This window comes from Rhea americana, unplaced genomic scaffold, assembly GCF_003343005.1.
Source record: "Rhea americana isolate MKP2758 unplaced genomic scaffold, rheAme1 scaffold_41, whole genome shotgun sequence".
Taxonomy (NCBI): domain Eukaryota; kingdom Metazoa; phylum Chordata; class Aves; order Rheiformes; family Rheidae; genus Rhea; species Rhea americana.
In genome coordinates, this window is record NW_028186546.1 from 2,781,880 (window position 1) to 2,794,209 (window position 12,330).

At 35.9% G+C, this 12,330-nt stretch overlaps 1 protein-coding gene across 4 annotated transcripts in view; it reads left to right on the forward strand.

The window, feature by feature from the left end:
• CTNNA2 (catenin alpha 2) overlaps positions 1-12,330 on the forward strand; it is a 433,433-nt gene that overhangs the window by 344,845 nt on the left and 76,258 nt on the right. The gene's annotated exons all lie outside the window — the stretch shown is intronic.

A 12,330-nucleotide genomic window follows, 5' to 3' on the forward strand; every position in this document is an offset into this window, starting at 1 on the left:
GAGAAGCTACACAGTGGTTGGAGTGAAAAGGGATGAAGATCCTTTTGAGCATGGTTGTCMCTTTGGGTTAACAGGCTTAAGATGTACTAGGTGTCTTTGAACTTGTGCCACAGGTGATTTTCATTGGCTTTCTAGTCTTCCAATGCATTTATAGGTGCACAGGAGTGTTGGGTAGGAGATGCCCCAAGCGGGGTAAAGCTTGGACCTCTTCCATCACTATAAATCACCTGAACTCTGCCTTCATGTCCCTTTAACCATCCTGCTAGCTAGGAAGAATAGCTGAAGTAATTACTGCTCAGGAGAAGCAAAGGTTCAAGAAATGGTTCTTGATTTATTCAACACAYATCCTCTCATCTCTGAATGTTACAAGATCCTGGCTTTAATGCTGCTTGGACTTCTTTAAGACTCAGAATTGCTTCCTTCCATTTAATTCTCTTTTTCTTGGCACTCTTTTCAATATATTGCATAATACAGACATGTTTCTTGTTTAATGTCCTTCCCTTTCTGCTGTTCTGTATCAGYGTGGTTATAGCTCCATGAGTGAACATTATGAACTGTATCTCTATATGCATTTTATATGTTCATACAAGAGTTTGATTACAAAGCCCTCTCTTACAGCATAAAATTTAGGATAGAATTAAGGAGTAGGGTGAGGAGTAAAGTTATACCAGTATTCCAAAATCGTGACTAAGTATCAAATAAAACAACCGGCTTATGTTAGTATATAGAAAGGGAATTTGTCATCCATGACTTAGCCATTTTAAACATGCAGGATGGAGCARGAGGGGAAATAGAGGTATTAGGAAGCCAAAGTGTTCTGTACAAGCAGGAAGTATGTCTGAGGAGACTGAAAAAGGGATTTTCAAGAAAACAGTGGGTCAGACATAAAGGAAAGTATTCAGACATGCTCTAAAATCTGCAGAAGATGCAGGTGGAAGAACCATGTCAAAAACGCAAGGACGGAATGACGTTGTTAATGAYGGAATTATGAATTGATATTAAAGAAAATTGTAATCAAGAAATCCTGTGATTTTAGAGAAGGAGGGGAACATAGCAGCTTTGATTTTTTTTTTTGAAAAAAAGAAAGAATGTAGGTCTATCTGTATATATGGGGCAAATATGTGCCCGTAAATGATAAATTTTATTATTGAGCTARGGATGTAAATGTGAAAAGTGTTGTCTCTAATTGCTAACTCTGCAGGCCATTAGTGTTGCCTAGGAGCATCTGTGCTGCTTTAGCTGTTTAGCTCAGGGGCCAGGTGATCTCCAGGTGCCATTTCCCACCCTGACTTGGCTGTGGCTGCGTGGGTGGCAGCGTGCGGTATCCTGGTTTGATGGCTTCTTCCTGTATCCCCTTTAGCTAGATCGTACCAAGCCCTTCAGTTATGACGGTGCATGCAGGAAAGCTTTTTGCTACCTGCAGCAAAGGATGTCCCGAGCCTGTCTACTGAAGAACCAAGACCATAGCTGTTCAGCTGGAGGTCTTTATCATACCTGGGTCTCTTTACAATTTAGGTGAATCAAAACTGTTAATGGGGTCTTTTGGTCCCTTTCTGTGAGCTATGTTTCTCAAATGTTTCGTTACCTGTGTGACTTTTCTCTAGGCCATCTGCTTTTTTTCCACCAGCTTCACTAACATTGCTACCTAAAAAGTACAATTTCTCTTACTTTTTCTCACTATTTAGCAGATACAAATAGTACCTGTAGGCATTGTGTTTTGTGGCTTTAATGAATGAAAAAAAATCTCATCACATATTTATTTTATTTGTGATTATTCCTGGAATTCCAGGTGTTTTCAGTCATGAGGCACCTTTTGCCATTTTGGAGAAGTTCAATAATTGTTATTATGGTGTTTTTACACCTACACAATGTAAGCCTCAGATGACCTGTGTTTCTTAAATATTTTTCTCTGAAAATAGATTCTCAGATGACCTGCAGAGTCAGATAAACYGTACCTTTATTTTCTGCTGACACAGTTCTTTGGACAGATTTTTACTTCTCTTGCAGGAGGCTTTTGTTACAGAATTGAGCAAGGGAATGGTAACAGAAATCACAGTGATGGTATGAATGAATGCAGAGCAGCCTATGGAAAATACATCTAGGAAGGCTATGGGCAGAGATTTTAGGGTAAATTTTCAATAAAGTTATGTACACATATATAATTCTGCTGCTGAGTGTCAAGTGTGTATGGGACTGGATTTTCTTTTTTAACATTTATTTATGAATTTTTTTTATTGGTAACCCATAGATTATAAACATGAAAATATATTTTGTGTAATGTGGGTGCAGAAAGTAAATATTCTCTGTCCTAATCTTCGTAGTTAAAAGCTTGAGTTCAGTGACAGAGGAGAAAAGGCATTAGAAAACCTACAATGTCACAACTCCTGGTATGCCTAATTAGATGTACTATGCTAAACTCGTTCACAAAATATCTAGATTTTGCTAAGTAAAATACTATGCATGCAAGTAATGTGATTTCTCAGTGTTTGAACATGTTTCATGCCTTAATTTGGAGGTAAATTTCCAAACAAACAAAAAAGCTCCTACTTCACTACTCCTCTAGAATAACGTTTTAACAAATATGTGCATCAAGTTTCAGGTGAGAACCCTAACAGAATGTTGAAGAAAATAAAGAAAGGGTGATTTCATGGCTTAGCATGAAAAGTCATTGGTTTTCTTGTTCGTCTTGCTTGTTTTTTTCATGTTCTGAGTTCTGAAAATCAAATACGCAGAATGGATTTTCTTCAAAGTTCCAGGAAGATTTTCCAGCAGTCTGAGACCAAGCATGAGGAATTTCAGGCTAACAACTGCTTGAGAAAGTTATAAGTAGCTGAGAAAGGGATTTTAGGATGAAAGTGTCAGCTCAACAGTAAGTGTAGCGTGACAGTGGAGTGGTTATAAAACTCCAAGTGAAAGTGTGTTTTGATGATCCTGAAGTGGTTCCAAGTCTTCAAAAGTTTAGGAATAGACATTCTGCAAGACTTAATCTCTTTGCAATACATTATACTTAAAAGCACAAGATAGCAAAGCCAGAGAAGGTCAAGATTTACTGACGTCCTTACTTCTTACAGTCAGAAGGGGAATGTATGATATAGGTTATATTTGTGCCTGCTCCTAAAAGATGAGTGACTTACAGCCTATTGATGTCACCCTAACGTCCTTGTCATTATAAAGCAGTGACTTCACTTTCTTGCTCAGATACAATGAAACTCGAGAATGGTTGACTTGGAGGCTGCCGTGTTACGTTATAATCTTTGTTCCATGTCTTCTTGCAGCACATCCTTCATAGTCATGACCTCTGAGGTTACAGCCTGTAGGCTTTCTTATCATGCAAGCAAGAACAACTACAATTCTTAAGCACAGTCATGCTGATCAGTGTAGCCCAGCATATCTGCCATTACCATTCGAAGAGGCAATGCATAGCCTTCTGGAGTTTTAAGGGACTTCTGATTTCTACAGGGCCCAAGGAAACCTGTCTGAGCTGCTATAAGATCTTAAATCACTGCTTCTGATGTGAATGAAAAGCCTCATTGGTCTGTTTGTCACGCAAAAATGCTGTTGCCCTGGTGTCAGAAGGAAGATGAGGTGCTCAGCAGTGAAGGTTAACAAAATAACAAAGAAACAAACAACAAAGAAATAACAAGCAGAAGATTTTATATATATATATATATATATATATATATATAATATAAGGGAAAATAAGAAAGAGGCAGCAATGACATCAGATTTGAGTCTGAGAGTATCACTTCCTTAATAGGATAATTATTCTTACTGGGATGCCAGTATAGCTGAGAATAATTTTTGTAGGAGAGTAAAAATTGAGATTTTGTGTTCTCCATCTCTGAAAAATAACAATGCCGAAGGACCTTCCTTTCACAAAAGAATATTTTGTGATTTTGTAGGTGTAAGGTATCAAAACTGAAGTTGACTCAAGAAATAGTGGTGGTAGCTATTACTGACCATCGTACTTACAAAAGTGCATGTTGTTAAGTTTCTAATCAAAGTGTTGGAACTAGTCACTGTATTATCTTGACACCTTTTGGTTAAAAGRTAATCAAACACTCAAAAGAATGAAATTAAGAAGTTATAATATTTTCCATCTTTGCAGTCTAAATAAGAGAGATTTTAAGGAGATCAAATTCTATACCTCAGGTTATATATGTATATTTCAATATTACTCTAATACTTACCCGTTTCATTGAATTATCATAAGTACAAAGAGCGTGAGTATCTATCCTTGGTAACCTTAACTATACTAATTTGTGACACATGGTTATCAAAACCCTAACAGATTAAAGCATTAAAGCCATAAATCATTAATTTAATCTGATTTTTTTCAGCTGGTCTTTTATTTACTGTCTGTTTAATTAAAAATTGAGGTTAATGAGTCTTTCAAATGTAGTATAATATTCTAGAATTCATTATTTTCCCCCTCCAGGTAAAAGTTCATTTTCTTCTCTTTTCTCCATCCCTTTTTAGACTAGAGAGAAATTTGAGTCACACCATATATTTTCATTTGTGAAAGTCACTGATAGCAATTTTCCCATCAGAAAAGACATACAGAGAATGAGATGGCAAAAAGCCAGAAACCAGCAGGAACTCTGGAATGCAGTGTGCAAATAGTTTTATTTTATCTTACATCTTTTTATCTTCCATTTTTTTCTCCACAAGTTATCTTCTTTCTCATCCATACCTTGAGCCAAAAACATCTTTTACTTTTATTTTTAATAAAATTCAGATTTTTTTCTCATTTTTGAATTTGATTATTTTCTAATTGAAAATGAATGAAGCAGTCTTAAACTCAAGTTTAGTAATAATCATTAAAATGATTCATCATTTATATGCATTTAAAATCAGAATGATACAAAAACTCTCTAATATTTTTTTATGAATATGTATGGTCCCTTTCCTTGTCTTTACCAATCTCTTTGCCTTCATTAAGATGCTTCTTGTTTATAGAAGACTTATTTAGCAGGTCTTCAAAGCAGAAGAATAGCAACTTTTATTCCTCCTTATTATGTGGTATTTTTAACACAATAAATAATGCAAGAAGTACATTTGGCATTTTTTTATGCCATAAGTAAATATATACAACCTAACGCTCAGCTGGTATAAACTGCAAAAAGCCCTATCATCTTCTCAGGAGCCTTATCAGTCTCCATCAACCAAGAGTAAATCCATGGCTTCTACCATGGTTATACTTAGTAGAATTACAACTCATGTTATCTAAGGATTTGGCCAATGTTTCTTTCCTCAAACACTTTTTGGTGCCCAAGATGGCTAAAATCCTGTCTTATTTAAGTTTTGGGGAGGGTTTAAGATCTCAAAAGGCTATATAAAATTAAGCACAAACRTTCTCTCTGCTTTGTAGGTAATATCTTGGAAGGTGAAGTGATTTACCCAGAGTGTGTTAGTGGACCTGTGACAAGTTCAGAAARATCTGACCATGTTAATTCTGATCAGCGCTTTTTCAGTGAGGCTTTCACACCACTTGTTAGATTTTATTAACTGTACTACGTTCTAGATTTTGGATGATTTGTTATTTACGTAGCACTTAAAATAGTGATTTGGATATAGATAGAGCTAAAAGCTTGAAACACTTAGAATCCATTAGATACAGCCTACACTTTGCTATATATAAAGCCAGTGAAAGTAAACATAGTAAACTTCCCAGATTAGTTTTAAATAGCTATTACCATTTTAATGTATAAGGTGAGATTTGCCTTGCCTAAATTTAGGCAAGGCTTTAGTCTAAAAGGCTAGGTGACTAGTCTAGGCCAATAGCCTACACCATCTGGGTCATCGCTGGAGAGACCAATATCTCTATAAGGTGATTCATACCACCCCAAGGTAAAGAGCTCAGCTAAAATGATGGGATGCATTTGCCTCTAAAGATACCTGTCTCTTCTCTGAGACCTTTAAGGGAGCGTAGTTAGGTGGCAATAAAATTCTATTTAGATAGTTGATACTGGGTTACATAAGACGAACCTCCGTATGTAATGACGGAAGTAATTTCTGTGGTGAAGAGTTTCTCCCACAGAAATCTCTGCCCCTGGCAAGGGAGAAGTATCCTRTATCTACTGCTGGTGGTCGGTTAAATCTTAACCTGTTTGACTCAACTCTCTGAGATTATTTTAGAAGTCTGCAGTGTCTGTCAAAGATGTTCCCGTTTCCATCTTATGTGTGTTGAAAGCTATCTTGGCRTCTAACTTTAACATGACAGATGGGACAGTGCAACTTGGCTGACCTCTCCTTTAAGTATTTAAATAGCTAAGCTGATTTTATTATAAAATAAACTTCCAAGAGTTTCTTACCCTGTAGACCGAGCTCAACAGTTAACAAGTGCCAGTTGCAATCCTGTAAGTGCAGTGGATGAAGAGGTCAGTTTTCATAACAAGTTCATGGGAATGAAAGATGTTTCCATTGATTTTAATGAGAACCATAGGGATGAAATACCTGGAAAACTGGTGCTTTCCTCTCATTAAGAGAAGGAAGCCAAAATGATGTTGGTGGTAGCACATGCAGAATTCATTAGTTRGTATTTCCAAAATAATAACCTTATTTTTCAAAATATTATTGAAAGAGACTAAGGATAAACAGGGTTTGCAACATGGGGATCTAAAATTCTGCTAAAAACATCAGCTCGTTTTGTGTCAAGAACCGTGTCATCTCACTGGGAAGCTTTTCACTTGATGGTTTTTCCTGCTCTTGTTYTTTTATTTCAAGAAAAGGAAAATAAAACACCTTGGCACCGTTGTTCTGCTCTTCTCTGTTCCTGGTGGCCTCTCTTCTCCCGGTGCTTACGCTGCTTTGGGGCTGAGTGGTAGCACTGTTGGCTCCCAGATCTAGGTCTTCACTCACCTAACAGGGTTTTGTTGTCTGCCAGTGACTTCCCTCGAGGAACTCAAGAACGGCCTTATCAACACCTCCTCAAGAAAAAGAAAACAGTCGATTAGGTATGATGTTTAGCCTCAGCATCCGAGTCAGAGGAATAACGGTCTCTCGCAAGCAATTTGTGCCCTTTACCATTTTTTTTTTTTTTTTTTTTTCTTTAGGGCTGACATTTTAAACCCTTCTCATGTCTGTGATTCATTTTTCATCCGTGAATTTAGGCCTGTAGCTCTTATCCCACGAGATGACACAATCAAACTATGTGTATGCAAAAACGTTCAGCACGTTCTTGACAAATCAGCGGTATTTATGGAATATTTGTTTGAAAAAAAGAATGCGATAAAACACAGCAAAGGATTCAAGTGCTCAGTTCCTTTGGACTGCTGTGAATATAGCTTGTGCTCCCTAGAAGCGTTTTTTTTTTTTTTTTTTTTTTTTGTGGAAACACTGTTTTTTTTTTCGTTTACATCAACTACAAATATTATTACACCATATAGTTACAGATGTAACCATAGCTGTGCTACCATCTAAAGAGTATTTTGGAAGTTGATTTTCCTCTACAGAATGTAAGTGAGCAGGCAGCTGTTTAACTCCACTTGCAAATGGTTTTCATTTGGTCTTTTCAGTGCTTTCAATGGAAAAAGAACAAAATGACTTTATGCAATTAAATAATAAAGATATGTTTCACAACAGTTATTACAGTAAGGAGGCAAAAATCTATATTTTTACTTACTAATCCTGTTCGCTACAGCTCTTYCTGCTCAGTTTTTTTCTTCTGGTTTTCATTCTTCCTGCTTGGCTTTTTCTTCAGTAATATAATACATAAAAACAAATTCCTGTGTGGTGCTCTTCATCTCCTATACTGTAGTTATGGCATTTTTGTTGTAATATAGATTTGAAAGAAAGCCCATCTGTATTTCTGTGCATAAAATGATAGAAATCTGAATCTTACAAGAGGGAGTTATTTAATCTTTACTGAAATGATTTGTAGAAGAAGGTTTGCAGGAGAAAGAAATAAAGGAAGAAAAGAATATTGTGATCTGAAATTCTACTTCCATCATAATAAGAAACTTCATAATAAAGTTAAGAATATATATATGTATCTTATATAAATAATCATCTTCAGGAAGATTTTCTAATCAAATTAAATTTAGTGTTTGTACTATATTCTGCAACGTCAGACTTACATGATAATTATCATTATTAATTTTTCTTTTCCATGTCTGTTTAAGAGATCCTTACATTGTGTAAGAAATTTAAGGCAGAATTTTCTTTTAGCTGCTTCTGATAGGGTTTAACTTTGCAAGCAAACTCAGTTTGATTCCAACACTCTCAGGTGAGTGGGGTTTCTTAGTCAATACTTGTCATGAAGGTGCAGGAGGAGGCTGGTGGTAAAWGCAAACAGCCCTTAAAAATAAACAAATAAAAATGCCTTATTGTATAAGGGATGAAAACCATGAACATATATTGAATATTATGTAAATACAGTGCAACAAACACCATCAAGAACTGTAAATCACCAAATCAAATTCTCCAAATATTCCATAACCTAATTTTGAATTCCAAGACTAATTTTAGTCTGTAAATTCTAGAAACTTTCAAGCTCCATTTAGGAGACAAATTCCTATTTCCTAGTACCTAGCTGGCAAACAGTCCCAGAATTTCACTCCCTTAACAATCACAAATCTCGTTAAATTTCATTTTTTACTTTTTTCTCACTCAAAATCTTAGTGGAATATAAAGAGATAGTAGCTGTTATTCCTCTTGGGCACTAATCTCAAATGCATCTGTGAAACATTACTGTGGCCTCCCTCTACTTCCCCACCCTTCCAAGAAACTGTTCTTTGTATTTCTGTGGTTCATGCTCATCTGTTTGAGCATTTGATGGTATTCCAAGTGAGGTTTTGCAGTGGTTTGTACTAAAAATTTAATGTATCTTCTTAAATTATCACTATTGACTTTTCTKCAACCCCTTAGTATCTGTTCCTATGTTTCAAATGCTTTCTGTCCAAACTGGTCTGTTTAGTCTTTAAAATTGATTACACATGTATCGTTCTTATGATAGATGATCATCTGTACTTGTAACCTGACAGAGCTGTTATAATTTCTCATGACTGATCACGTAGTATAATTTCTATTTTTGCTCAATCTTTTCCACGCTCTGCAATTTCTCGGTCTGATGGATGTGGAGGTAATTCATGTTTCTTTGGCAACTCATCATAGAAWAAGTCCAAGCCTTTTGGCCTGGTAGGTACCTCTACAGTCTAGAAAAAARGAGGATCAGATGCAAGAGATGGACCCATGACCATCCAAACTTCTTAACTGTTAGCACGCTCCTTGCTTTGGACCACTGCACCTTCCTTCTGCTAGAGTGAAGAACAGCTGTAAACCAGGGGCCATGAGCCAGCCCAGCCCATCCAGTTGGGGGACTGGAGATTGTTCGGTGGCTTTCTTCTAGTCAACAGTATAGATGTAACCATGATATCTTTYGTAAAAAAAACACTATGCAGATCCCTTGTTACTACAAGTACTGACGTTTTGAGGCAAGGAGAAACCAGTTGGGCGCATAGATAGACCACGTTTAATTGTTTATGGGAATCACTTTGTGTCCTGAGACCTTTGGGAGACCATCCTTCCTCTTAAAGCAAAATCTTCTTCCCAGAGAACTGTTTCTTGAAGTCTGCGCAGTCTGAATGATAAAGATCCTGGCAGCAGCAAGTGGAACTTCATCTGAACTCTTTTTCCTCTTTTTGACTTTTTTCAACTATTTTACAACATACTGACATCTATTTTGTCATGTAAGTCTCTGAATTGAAAAATCTTAAGAATTTATAAAATGTTGGCAAGGCTCAAACTCTCTGGTAAATGATGATAATTATTCAATAAATATACTTGTATCTGCATTATATATCTATATAAGACTGAAAAAAATGACAGGACAGTGCAGCAAAATGCCAATTTCCTGAAAAAATAGGTGGAAATTTTCAATGACGAGAGCTCTCCATTCAAAAATAGGTCATTAAATTTGCTTGGCAGCATCAGGCACTAACCTGAACACGAAGAGAATAGCCTTGACGATAAAGGTAAAGCTTGTAGGGGGGCAGATAAAAGTAGCGATTTCATTTGCGTGGTAACAGGTAGAGCCACTCKGAAATCAGAGCTGAAGAAATGAATCCGTAGAGCTGAACGCAGCCTTTTTCAGCAACCCTCTAAATAAATACATACAGTAAATGTTAAATACAGAAACATGTGCTGTATAATTACAGGTTTGAGTTATTCTAGGAAAACCTAGAATTAAGGAGTAGCTGGGCRAAATCTTTCTTAAGAACACTTTCCTTCCTTGCAAGAAATGCAAGTTTTAGGTCAACATCAACCATTTGTGAATGTTTACTGAATTTGGCCAGTGAGCAAAAATGAATAGAAATGGCCTAAAAGTGAATAGGAAAGATTGGAAGGTTGCGGTATTTCACTTTAAAATTGCAGAGAGAGAAGAAAGTATTGAAGAACCTATAAAATAAGCTTGGTGTCAACCTGAGGCAATTTTTTGTGATTATTTTTCATTGCAGCCACTGAACAGAGCAAAATATTATTTAAACAGCACTATTTCTGGCATGCCTTTCACTTACTGATAGTCTCTCTGGCAGAGTTTCTGTATTTTTATTTTCTTATTATGAAAGAGATTTCTTGAATCTGTCATGTATGTTTATTATAAAGTTCAACCCTCACCCATGTATATTTTTTACTTAGCTAAACACGGTGATGTTGAGGAAAGATACAAAGATAAATTAATATATTAATAATGTCATTTGAAATTGTGTGGGACGTCTTGCACATTTTAGAAACTTGATGGTGTTTTCCACAGTACTGTGCAATATTTAACATAATGCCCTGGCTAATGAGTTTAGGACTGTTTTTCTCAATTCCCCCTCATTTTTGCTTAGTTAATATATTCTTTATTTCCTTCTTTAAGCTGAAATGTCAAATTGCCATTTTTTTATGCACAAGTCGCCAGTTGTTTTCACAGTGACAAAAGATGGTTAGCTATCAGAATTATGAAAAACAACATATGGACATTAAAGAAAATAAAATTGCTCACAATATCTGCAGTACATACTTTGGGGAATAAGATTACTGTAAATGGGTAATATGAGCTTGATTATTACTTGATATAACCTTAATTCTTAAGGCGTTCAGTTAGCCAGGAGCAACACAAACGTTGCAAGGAAACAATTTGTAAGGTTTCCTTTCCTGCRCTTGTCTTTTTATTTGGAAGTTATTGGACTGAGATACCAGAACTGTAATTTGTATTAAAAAAGGAGTTCCTGTCAAAAATGCATATTAGCATACTAAAGGAATAGATTAGTTCATTTTTATTTTTAAAAAATTGTAAACTCATGTAATAGCCATCAGAAAAAAAATATGAAAAACTAGTATTTCTAATCCCTGTATCAGTTTAATTGCAGGATCATATACTCCTAGACAGAAAGTATTATGTGTAATTACTGTCTTTAGTTCAACTCAGTTTCAATAACTGTTGGAGAAATGTAGTAATAAACAAATTCTGATATTTTTCCTTTTTGAGGCACAGAAATAGGTAGGATTGCTTCTGTTTTCAAGAACGAAAATGTTCTTGCCTTTAGCATGTTTGTTAACTGCTGCAGCCTTGTTTTTACCAAAGGATGACTATATTTGATTAAAACCTCCACGTAGAAGAGGTTCTGCTTTACAGGTAGTTGGCTGCATTTGGCTTCACCAAGTCTTAAAGGGTTTTTCCACGTAGGGTTACAACTGCAATAGGAATTACTAAGGAGCTGAACTCTTTTTGGTCACAAGTCCARCTTTCTAATTTTTCCAATTTTCTCACTTTCCATTTTTTTTAAAGGAATTTTAGGATTTTTTTAGGCTCCTTTGACTATCACGGCCTTTCCCTCTCTTTGCCTGGGTTCGTTCATCTGCTCTGCRAGAGCAATACCGGCCGGGGACTTTGTGAAGTTGTTCGTTACAAGTTACTTTGAGATCTTGAAGCTGTTTTTCACTGCCAATGGTGAATGAAAAGCTCAAGTGTTCCTTCTTCTATGGAAAGCAACAGTAGCCTAGGTGAGATCTAAGAACAGAGATGAGAAAATTTTCTAGATTTTATTAAATAAACTGATAAAGCTGGAAAAAAATGAATGTCTTTTGGACACAGGGATTTAATCAGCTACAGCAAATGAGTTTCAAATTTTTAATGTTTAGGCAGAACTGGAACCCTCCCTGTTTCTAYCTTCAGAGCTTTCATAGTGCTTCATAATCACCATGATGTGTTGAATTAGCTTGGAAAAAATAATGTAGCAACAGTAAGCTATGCTATTTATTGTGTCTGGTTCACCTTTACCAGTATTTTTTTTCCTTATATTAAACACTAATTCTCAGTAAAGCAGTGGTGAGACATCACTGATA